This window comes from Alosa sapidissima, chromosome 3 (assembly GCF_018492685.1).
Source record: "Alosa sapidissima isolate fAloSap1 chromosome 3, fAloSap1.pri, whole genome shotgun sequence".
NCBI lineage: Eukaryota > Metazoa > Chordata > Actinopteri > Clupeiformes > Clupeidae > Alosa > Alosa sapidissima.
In genome coordinates, this window is record NC_055959.1 from 1990001 (window position 1) to 2002162 (window position 12162).

Consider the following 12162-nt stretch of genomic DNA (forward strand, 5'->3'; position numbering starts at 1 on the left):
ACACTAGCGCTGGTCACGCTGCTCTCGCCTGTGCAGCTCCACATGGCCCGGTCATTTTCCTCTGACTGAGAGTACTCCAATACAGCAAACGTCCTCTAGTCCCTGCTGCCAGATTTATTACCTTGTGTGTGTGTGTGTGTGTGTGTGTGTGTGTGTGTGTGTGTGTGTGTGTGTGTGTGTGTGTGTGTCTGTGTGTCTGTGTGTGTGATTTAAAAGGTTCTCTGCAACTTTGAGAGAGAAACAAACATCCATCCCCAGCAGATGCTCAACACAGCCTTGTCCAAGCCAGAGAGGAATAACATGGCCGGCCAGGAGGTGCACTTTACACAACCCCTCTCTGTTCAGGGTGCAACACACCTGCTCAGATATCACCGTTACACATACCTCAGTCTTGTTGGCCATGGAGAAGACAAACTCAGCTTTCGCACTTGTGACCATAAGAAATTTGAGGTGTGCGCGGTTGCCAATGTATGAATGTGGGATATTGATACACACACATGCAGGCCTGAAAATAAGCCAAGAGACAAAAGTCAGGACACAAGTCTTTGCTGCTTATCCACAACACACTTGCACATAGGTCAGCACTACACCCATTTCGATGTTGATTCAGGGAGCTGCAAGCAGCAGGAAGAACCCCTGATGCAGTAGGAAGAACCCTGATGCAGTAGGAAGAACCCTGATGCAGTAGGAAGAACCCTGATGCAGTAAGAAGAACCCTGATGCAGTAGGAAGAACCCTGATGCAGTAAGAAGAACCCTGATGCAGTAAGGTGAAGGACGAAAGATGCAGACTGCAGACACCCACTGGCCACCAGTGTGATCCTCACTTCAGCCTATGGAGGTGACACACCTGTGTGCATGGCAACTGACATCTGTGTGCACACAAGTGTGTGTGTGTGTGTGTGGCGGGGGGGTGCATTATAAATGTGAGAGTGTGTGTGTGGGGTGGAGTTGGGCGGTGGGCGGGCGTTATTAGAGTGAGTGAGTGTGTGTGTGTGTGTGTGGGGGGGGGGTGTTGTGGGTTGCTGAGATGTAAACGTGAGTGGTCATAACAACAATAACACGTCACATTTACTGTATATAGCGCTTTCTTCGACACTCAAAGCGCTTCACGGTGAAGGGGGAACCTCACTAAACATCACCAATGTGTCACATCCACCTGGGTGATGCACGGCAGCCATTACACAGTCACACTTACAGCAGCAGCAGTAGTAACTCTGTGCATGGGGGCTGGGTGCTCAGGAGTGGTCAACCTCGTCAGGTAACACACCCACTCTGGCCGGCTGGCAGAACATAAAACGGGGAACGCAATGTGACTGGACAGGCTGCATAAATCAAGAGGAGCCACAGCCGCCCACTGAAGGGGATCAAATCAAAACGAACAGGCACAGGGCTGCAAGGAATGACCTTCCTGACCGAGCCCTAGAGTGTGTGTGTGTGTGTGTGTGTGTGTGTGTGTGATGGGCGGGGGGGCTCCTTCAGGCTTTCACAGTCAAATCTGCAGAGATGTGAAGCGTGAATCTCATGACATGCACTTTACAAAGTGTTCTCTGTGATGTAGGAGAGTAGATTAGATATTGGGCAATTAGGCATGGTTAATGTGCAGTCATTGAGAAATCACAGGGCTATCACTGTGTGTCATGCATAGGCATCTTTATGTATTTGTGTGTGTGTGTGTTTGCATAGAGCTAAGTAGCTAAGTAAGTGAGAGTTTGAATGTGTTAGCATGTGTAATCACATACATGGTGTTCTATGAACACACACACACACACAGACACACACACACACACAAATACATAAACACACACACACTAGCAAAATAGTGCTTGTCCTTGTCTAGCCAAGGGGCAGAGGTCATTGTGTGAACAGGATGAGGTGGATTTGCGTCCAGTTGAGCGGCCCTAAGTAAAGCTCTGCTAAGGGGCATGAATAGTGCAGCTAATCGTCGGAGGAGCCGGCCTCTAAGAATAGGTGAGTAGGTGCCTCGTGCAGCGAAGGAGGAGACTCTCTCTTGCTCTCCTCTTCCCTGTTCGACAATGCGGTCCCTCCGACCTGACCCATCGGCACACTGGCCAGGGGATTGGGGTCAGGTTTACTCCGTCACTAAACCGCAGCCAATAGGACGGACGTGTAGATTTAGAGTTTTGTAAGGTCCTCCCCATCTCTGGATATTCAGGGAACAGCAATTCTATTAGCTTTGACTTCAATTAGCCCTGATGCAAGCTGGACCTACGGCAGAGTCAGACACTGGCACTGCTGCGTGCAAAAGGGGTGGTTTTCGTCATCAGGCATTTAGATAGATAGAAAGATAGAAAGATATTATAAATATTTAAAAACAAACATTGAACAAAAAAGACAGTAGAAGATAAAAAATACTAAAATACTAAAAAATACTATACTTAATATACTAAATCAAATATCCACATAGTGTGCTTAAAGATGAATCATGATGCGCTTGCAGTGGCAGGGCAGGGACTGAGTCTGTGATTCTGTATGCATGGTAAGGTGTTCTATGAGAGTGAGTGTCATGGTGATGGTGCAAATAAGTAAATCCAACAGTGCAACAGTGCAAGAATAAAGTCAAAAGTTGCGAAGTAAAAGTAAACAAAAGACGGAGCTCGACAGTCCCCGTTGTAGCCGCGCACTCCCCATATCAACAGACGGCAGTAGCTGCTGCTGCTGGGTGATAAGGAGGGTTGTCGGTCACACGGTAGGGATGAGAGTCTTTAGCCCTCGCCCAGATAGAAAGAGAGAAGGGCTTCACCTTCGGCAGATTACAGGGGGTTTAGTTCAGTTCCTAGGACTCCAGACAGCCACAACCGACAGTTGTAACACAGAGAGGGGAAATATGTCATCATGTGACCATCAACAATGCCATGTTATTATATAAACAAACATAAAAACTAGGGCTGTAAAAATAACTGATTAATTTTGATTAATTAATTTGAGAAAAAATAACTGATTAAAAAAATTAGTGGAAATTAATCGATTCCGTATGACCTTTGACCCCGAGCCGTTCTAGTCAGTAAAAATTAGACTGTAAAATGAAGGAGAGAGAAGAAAACGTGCTGCCTGTATCATTGATTGGAACATTTACTTTTAAAAAATGGCCTGATGGTGTTGATAAAAAATAAAGTGTTGAAAATAAAGTCCTCTGCAATGTCTGCAGCAAGGAATTTGCATATCACCGGAGTTCATCAACTCTATAGTCGCACATCAATGCAAAGAAATAAGTGTTGACATTGAGGGGAGTGTTAATTAATTTTCATTGTGTCCCCTAGGTTATATCTGTGGCCTGAAATGCCTTGTATGTAAAAAAAAAAATTCTTCCCGAAGCACATTTGAATTTATTTCCTCAGCATATTAGGTCATATAATAGATTATTATGGCAATTATTTGAACAGTGAAAATAATAATAAAAGAGTTTTTGAACTTTAATGTCACTAATGCTGATTATTCCATGATTCATTTGAATTTAAATATTTAAAATACCTTCACAGCAAAAATTATATATATGCGATTAATTTAGATTAATTAATCACAGAGTATGTAATTAATTAGATTATTTTTTTTAATCGATTGACAGCCCTAATAAAAACAACAAGATGCTGAATATGATATAGTAATATAATATAATATATTATAATATATAATATATGTGTCTTCCACATAGGCTACATCCTCTGGGCCTCTTTTGGGATGCGTAAACCAGTGTGGATACAGTGTGAAGATTCATTCTTCTCACATTCATCATAACAGCATTCCTGTATGGTCAAGGGCCATAAATATTTCAGCTCATATTGACTTTTACTGCCAATAATTCAGATATGAAGTCGGCTCGTAAAAAAAAATGCATGAAGCTTCTGGTCAAAGTCTTGGAGAGGCAGGGAAAACGAGGAGAGGTGGCTGTGCTGTAGAGAGGGTGAAACTGATGTCTCTGGGCCTTTTAAAAAAGAAATTGAAAGAAATATGACAATGATGTGTTGAGGTCTTGGGATGTGGTGTGGGTGTGGGTGTGTGTGTGGGGGAGGGGGGGGGGGGCTCTGTTCTTTGCATGAGGGACTGTGTGCAGCAAAATGAACAAGAATTCAACACAATTTATTTTATTTTATTCACATGCCAGCCTAGTTTACTACTTTTGTCATGATGTACTGTTTTCTCCGTGGCCTTTGCATTCCTGTTTCTGCATGCATGTTTTATCTCCCCTCAAGAATGCTAAAAATGCTAGCTGCAAGCACTCTCATAACTGCCAGTGCTCTCACTAAGTAGTTCCCCTGTTTGCCTGCATCAAGTAATTACGCATGTTCAGCACAGAAGGGCTGCAAACTCCTCCACCCAGCCACCACAGGTTATGAAACGACTGCTGTGTTTTATTTACCGTGCCCATTTAAAGAACTCCCCCATAATCTGTGTCCCTGGGTAGGTGACCTGTGGAGCCAGTGTGCAGCCGTTCCCAGAAGGCATCAGCAAGGCTATTACCGACCAACTAAGCCACGCCGTGCTCCGATTAGCCGCTTGGGGTTTGCAACATAATCACCTTGGGAGAAAGTGCTCTCTCTCTTTCTTTCTTTCTCTCTTTCTCTCACATCTCTACATCTCTCCCTCACTCACTCTCCCTCCTGTGCTTTCTCTCTCTCTCTCTCTCCCACTCTCCCTAGGTGCAAACACTCTCTCTCTCTCTCTCTCCCCCTGACACTTTTCTTCACCTCACCGTGTCTGACTCACACCTCCATTCAGATTCAAATTTATGCCATTCAAATTTAAGTGCTACACTTTAAAATCAGCCAGTCACCCACCAGACATGCTTCTCCTATGAGCAAACCTGAGGCAACACAGCTGGGGAGTGCAACTCCAATGCAGGTAAGAAAGACAAAAGCCCCCACCCTCCCAGTTCAAGCACCTTGTAGCTGTAAACACTGGAGAGAAGCCCAGCAGCCTGATAAAAAAATCAGGGGTTCTGAGACTGGTCTCTGGGGCACTCCACCCTGCTGCCTTCTGAAGAGCACTGATTAATCCTGACAGCGGCGTTCTGACGTATGCGGTCCAGAATGGGTTGTTTTCACCCCCCTGCTCCCTCTCCGTGGCAATGCTTTTGACAACGGGAGCCAATGGCACGGAATACCATGACCAGGCCGCGCCCCTAATTCCCTCTCATTAGCAGTAATTAAGCCCTGTCTTAGGAGCTGGGTTTGGATCCAAACAGCCTTAACACCCTCTGCTGCTCACAGAGGAGCAGAGCCCTCTCTGAGGAAACGGTCGGCTGAAAACAGGAACCTGACACACTTGTTTAGACCACAGACAGAGAGGAAGAGCGAGACTAAGAGAGAAAGGAGAGAGAGACAGACAGAGAGAGAGAGAGAGATGAGAAATGAACATACGTCGGTTATTTTTATGACAACCCAGGTCTCTCTCCACAGGTAGCTGAGCGGTTCCAGCAGGCTGCTCCGCTACCTGGCGCTAAGCTTTGTAATGTTTCGCTGCACCAGGGGAGGTAATTAGACGTGAGTAGCGGGAACAGCGGCAGTCTAATGAGATGATCCAGAACGACAAGAAGAGCTGGAGGTATAGCGCTCGCAACAGAAGGAGCCCCCAGAGCCGCCATCGGCTCCCCGCCCCAAAGCTCAGGTGCACTGGCCTCCTTCTCCAACACCACAGCGGGAAGCTAGAGATCCCTTAAGGCCTTGAGTGCGGCACACTATGCTGTCCGACATTCGGTTGCATTAGATTCCATTGTTTTCAATACAACAACCTCCACACTCTACCCCTGAACCCTTCCGTCTCCACTGTGGAGCTTAGGCTACGATTCAGTTCTATTTTTGTCACTACTGTTTACTACTTCACCAAGGTCCAACTACTCTTATAAATCTGTGTTTGTACTACCTCTGTATGAACTGAAGTTGTAAAAGAAGTTTCAGTGCCACAAGATCAATGTGAAGTCATGTCAAATATCAGATGAATGTTTTTCTTCAGCTCTGTGAGGCAAATCTATATCTACTTACAGCGAAATCTACTAACATATTGGACACTCCAGAGAGGGACTGCTGAGTACTGAGATAGGTAACATTGTACATCCAATCCTGCACACAAGCTGGTTGCTGAAGAAACCTTATCTGTAGAATTGGATTTAGCTTCACTTGTATTTATTGCTAAGATAGAAAATCATAGGATCGATGTGAGTCCATGGAAGATTTCGACAAGCCAGGAAAATAAAATTCCTTGTCAATCGTTAAGTGCATTGCAGCAACATCCTGTGGTTTATGTCTACATTTAGTACTAGCACACGTGCCAGAAATCTAGGTAATATTCTTTTGATTGTGGAAAAATCCAAGTATATCCTCTCAGTGCGAGCCGTGAGCCAAAGCAGGCTTGGCAACACACACTCAGGTGTATTTCAAGTGTGTAATCACTTCAAATATTGCTCGTCCCCTGGGGAGTCTGTTTTTCAGATGATGCCAGAACGGAAACCAAAACACATTGCATGTGCCAAATTCCCCTTATAACATTGTAAATGAAACTTTATTTGTTTTGAGCAAGTACTTCAAACATATTACCAAACCAGGTGTGAGTTAGGCTAAATGAGGATTTACATGCACTGCGCAGGCACACACACACACAGAGAGAGAGATAGAGAGAGAAAGAAGGAAAGAAAAAAGAAAAGGAAGAAAGAGAGAATGCTCCCTCTGTACTTCTTCGCTCTCTATAACAGAGGCATGATGGGAAATGTCTATCAGGAAACACTGGTCTGCCGCCATGGTGAGAGGGACATGAAGGATGATGTTCCAGAAGTGGGCCGTAACCAGGCAACTGTGGCGGGGAGAGGAGGCCAGGCCGGGGCCTGACGTTGGGCACTCTTTGGCTCCCCCTCTCCAGCGTCCCTGTCTGCTGGGCACCGTCACTGGCATTTTCACGCTCTACCAGCTCTGCCATGTGCCAGAGAGAGTGGGCAGCCGGGGCTTATGGGAATACTGGCACGGGGACTCAACTGAAGCGGTGGACAGTCGGCTGATGCTATTGCTTCATCTCTTGCACCAGTATGAGTCCTGTTGTGTTTCTCTGTAGCAAAGCGGGTTTAGCAAGGTGCTCACAACAGCAATGCCATGGATTTGCTATAATTGTTATTGTGCACTGGAAGTCACTTTTGGACACATCTGCTTAATGTATAAATAAATGTGAAATGTAAATGTTTTTATGTATGTGAACAATTTGCATGTGTGTGTGTGTGTGGAGGGGTCTTCTCTGTGTCTCTGAATATCCACATGACTCTGACGCAGGCATGCCAAATGTATGCGCCATATCAGAGATCCGTGTGTTCTCTGGGGACGAAGGGTCGAATTACTGGAGGAGCAGATGGATAAAAGAACATAAAAATATTCTCTTCATGTGCCCAACAATGTAAAATAACCAAATGCACACTTTGATCTTGTAACCTCTGAAAAGCGGAGGCTGCTGGAAGGTTTTGTTTGTGTGGATTGATTTCCTCTGGCTCTGGCGGCGCTCCCAATGCCCCCTCAATGACACGTAGCATCGTCCACATGCTTTACGGGTTCTCGGCTCTCACAGGCAGCCGGGGCCGCTATCAAGTGCGTTAGACTGGATAATTGCATTCCAGTTCTTTTTACTGTGAAGCTGACATCATTACTGCTTCATGATGGTTTCATTCGACGTGATCTTTAAATAAAACAACTCTTTTAACTCAGCACTAGTCTGTTTAATTATTTGTGCTGTTGTTTTAAATTAGTCATCCAAATAAATCAGCTAGCATTGAGATCAGACTAGGGGTAATTAGCCCTGATAAATCTGAGAGGTTATCCCATGGCTGAAGGTACATAGCAGCCATGGCAGCTTCACTCCTTATTCATACTGTTTGTCCTAGTATGACACATACAACAGTGGGTCCTTGTGCTGGTAAAAGGTTAACCCTGTTAGCCATGTTACAGTAACCGTGAGGGTGTCTGAGTAAAACGTTCTCTTTTGACCCCCTGGCTACAGGTCACATTATCAGGCCTAGCGAACAGCAGAAAGCAGAAAGCTGTGTTGAGCAGTTTGTGCTGAAGTGGTGATGTCACTTAGCTGAGAGTGGTGAGGTGTATGTGTTTGTGTGTGAGTGTGCGTTTGTGTGAGTGTGTGTGTGTGCTGCTGAGGGAGAAAGATGGCTGTGTGTGTGTGTGTGTTTGAGGGCTGACTTGGGGGGGGGGGGGGGGGGGGGGTGCCAGAACCCAGCCATCCACCCCCTCCCCTCCAGACAGAGAGGATGCTTCTATTTATGGGGGCCGAGACATGGGTGTCCCTGGGCAGCCTCATAAATTCAGATGTGCAGATAGATTGTATTTCAAGGGCCACCTGTAGTTGCGGGAAACAAACCAATGGAACAAACCCCCCCCCCCCCCCCCCCCCCCCCCCCCCCTTCATACACCCCCCAAAATCAAAACTTCCATCTCTGTGTGTCCTGGACAGCAACTCACCTCTGCCACGCACAAGTAGGTGAATGGGTGTGGTGGATATGTGAACGGTCCCTGGCTGGGTGATGACGAGGGGACCTTGGCCAGACCTGACGAGCCGATGGCTGATCTGAGCTGAGGCAGGAAGGAAGGCAGGGAGGGAGGGAGGAGTGTTTTTGTTCTCATGGCTGCGGCTCAGGTTAATATTGACAGGCGATGAGAAACACAGGTGTGTATGGAAACCTAAGCACCTTGTGGAAAGACAGACACACCAATCGCCTGACAAGTAGAGTAGGGATGAATTAACACGGAACTGACATACAGTTGGGTCAAATTAACATTCATTCTATCAAATGCTTTCAATCACTGTCATGTAAAGGACAGTACAGACATGTACTAGGTGGTGGTAGCATAGTGGCTAAGAGCTAAGCTATAATGCAATTGCCTGAAAAGTTGTGGGTTCAATTCCTGGCTTCCAGCGTTGTACCCTTGAGCAAGTTACTTAATCCCGAATTGCTCTGGCTCAATAACCCATGTAGGCCTAATATTGACATGTAAGTGGCTTTGGATAAAAGTGTCTGCTAAATAAATGTAAATGTATTTTCATCAGTATACAGTATGTGCCTGGATATGAAAGCTATGGTACTGCTAGCTCTACCAGCTGCCCTTTAAAAGAACAGATCTCTGTTTCAGACTCTTTATTAGATCAAATCCAGAGGCGTGATCTGTACAGGAGAAATAAGACTGAGAGCTTATTGTATCTACACGCTTCTCTCAGAAAACACAAACCCGTCTTTCAAACCAGGTTTACACAGGCTGACACAGGGTCCCCATGTGTCTTTGACAAAAACTAGCAGGGTTGCCACACTCTTTAAACCGCAGTTGCATTTCAGCTGTCTGTTGAAAGCCACCTAGTTGATTGTCAGACACACGCAAGGTCATCTTGCACCTGTAGTTTTCCTTTCATGAGATGTTCTTGCCGCAGCAACTGTGGAGGTTTTGAAAATTAACGAGAATAAGAAAAAACCCTGCCTCAGCTGACAGTGAATGGCGTGTGATCTAAAGCTTTCTAAGGCGGTCTCTCGTTTCTTAGACTAAAAGAAAACGTCCCATGAGAACTACTTACGCATGTAATACTTTTCTGTGGAAGTGGCAGCTTACAAGTGATCCTTGACATCCGCTTCAGCACAAACACACACACACACACACACACACACACACACACACACACACACACACACACACACATTTAGATTACTCCATTTCTATACCCCCACAGTTACATATATGGGATAGATATTTGTTGTGTTTGTGTTTGGGGGGGTGGGGTGGGGTGCGTGACTATGACGTGACATGACGTAACATAATGCAACGGTCAATGCTCATGTGACATTATCTCTAGCACACAACAGCAACACACACACACACACACAACTTTCAGTCCCGTGACCGTGAGGAGAAGGTGACCTCATGAGGCCTCAGCTCACTGGTGTTTTCGAGGGACTTACTGGGTCATCGGTTTTGTTTAAAGCCTCCTTGAGAAAGTTCCAGAAGTTTTGCACAGTTTTGCTCCCTGATCCACTGAACCTGAAACGAAAGTAGGGGATCTGGTATCTGATCCTACAGAAGTGGACCAGCCCTACCAAGTCCACTGAGCTTACCTTGCTCAACCACTGCATAAGCATGACAAAGGTCAAATGTTTCAATCGCTCTTAGCGCGCGCACGCACACACGCACGCACACACACACACACACCCACACACACATAATAATGTTCGTAAATACAAAATACAAGTAAAGTTTGTATCTAACCTATGTCTGTATAAAGGCATATACCCATAATCAGAACGTCACTAATATCCGCCTATGCCCTATTTCTGCCCTTTTACGTGTATGTGTCACTTAATATTAATTTCTATACAAACCAAGACGGCAGATTCCTAAAGAAATGCAAGCCCCCACCCCATAAGTGTATCTAAATTAGCTATGTACCAAAAAATTACATTTTACATTGACTAGAAGAGCTGTAAACAGTGTTGTAAGGCTGCTTGTACAAATCCACTTGGAGCTCCAGTGGAATTTTGATTTCGCGACGAGAATTCTCGGTCTCACTGTTGATGTGCCGAGTGAGTGGGCAGAAATAGGGCACCCACCAGCCCAGCCACAAACTCAGAGCACAGTAAACAAAATCAGATTTTGTTCAAATCTACAGACCTATGACTACTGGAAAATGTAAAGTTAATTTATCAAATGTTAATTAGAAGTTTAAAAAAATATCTTTGTCTTAGTATTTTTAAATGAAAGGGTCAAAAATTAGTGCTTTTACGATACATGCTGTTTGTGCCAAGATAAACATACGTATGTACTGTAATGGCAGTAGCGTGTGAGGAGGCAGTGTGTGGTCCAGCTGCTTTGGACTCAGTGGGATGTAGTGAGGATCCTCTTACAGGCTCTTGCTGGGCCGCTGGCTGAAACAATATGGCTCCTCACGGCCAGCCTCTGGGTAGAAAGTGAAGAAGGCAAGGTACGTAAAAACACCTCAGTGGAGGATGTCTCTTACCGTAAATTATTCTCGCTCTTTCTCTCTCTCTCGCTCTCTGTCTCTCTTATACCTTGGTTCTCGGTGGACTGTCTCTTGTCTCCCAGCCTGTCAATGAGAGTTTGCATTCTTTGAGCACCTTCTGTGGGTTGTCATGGGAACACGTCTCTCTCTGTCTTGTTTTGCTTTAAAAAAACAGAACCCAGGCGTCCGACTGAAGGGGTTCCAGCTCTCCCTTAATGGATGGGTCTTGAGCACACAGTAGAAGTTTACATGGACACAGTGAACAGTAGACCCACACAGGCACAGCACACATACTCCCATACACACACACACATACACACACACGGACCTACACACTACACACACCACACATACACACGGACCTACACACTACACACACACGCACGCACTTACACAATACACACTCACACGCACGCACTTAAACACACCACACACACACAAACACACATGCACATACTTACACACCACACACACGCACACACACACACACACACACACACACACACACACACACACACACACACACACACACACACACACACACACACACACACACACATAACACTCACACACACACACACACAGACAACCACACAAAGGCTCAGAAGGACTTTGTGTGTAATGTGTATAGCTTCTGGATATTGATTTTGAAACACTATATCTTTTGAAGATGCCTTGTGTGCTGGATTGGAATTAGGCCACTTTAACCTTTCTTTTAATACCTTTATACACACCAGTAACTGCCTGCCTATTCCTACCAAGCAGATACCGTCCATACAGTACTTCTTGCAAAGGGGTGAAAAAGATATCATAGCACAGATACAAACACAGCAGAGGTCCATTGGGTCCAATACAAGGAGACTTACACACACACAATCAAATGAAAATGTGCAGAGTGCGCACAGCGTTTCTGCCCCATCTGCACGGATGAGATGGCCGTCCTCGGGTAAGGCTGACATTTGGGAGGATAAGCCCATTTTTATTTCCTCTTGGCTTGGGCTTGGAAGCTTTCATGCCACTGTTGAAGAAGCTCCCCGCTTTCCAGATGCATCAGCTGCACGGATGGACGAAGAGAGAGTGGAGAGAAGAGGGGAGGAGAGGCGTGGGGGAGAGGAGGAGAAGGGGGTGAGGGAGGCAGATATGAGAGGAGGATAAAGAGGAT

The 12162-nt window shown here is 45.7% G+C and overlaps 1 long non-coding RNA gene across 1 annotated transcript; it reads left to right on the plus strand.

The window, feature by feature from the left end:
• Positions 1-207: 207 nt before the first annotated feature.
• Positions 208-7397, plus strand: LOC121705985. The gene is made up of 2 exons (XR_006030949.1): positions 208-840; positions 4423-7397. It is a non-coding gene; the product is annotated as an uncharacterized LOC121705985 (long non-coding RNA).
• The last annotated feature ends 4765 nt before the right edge of the window (positions 7398-12162 follow it).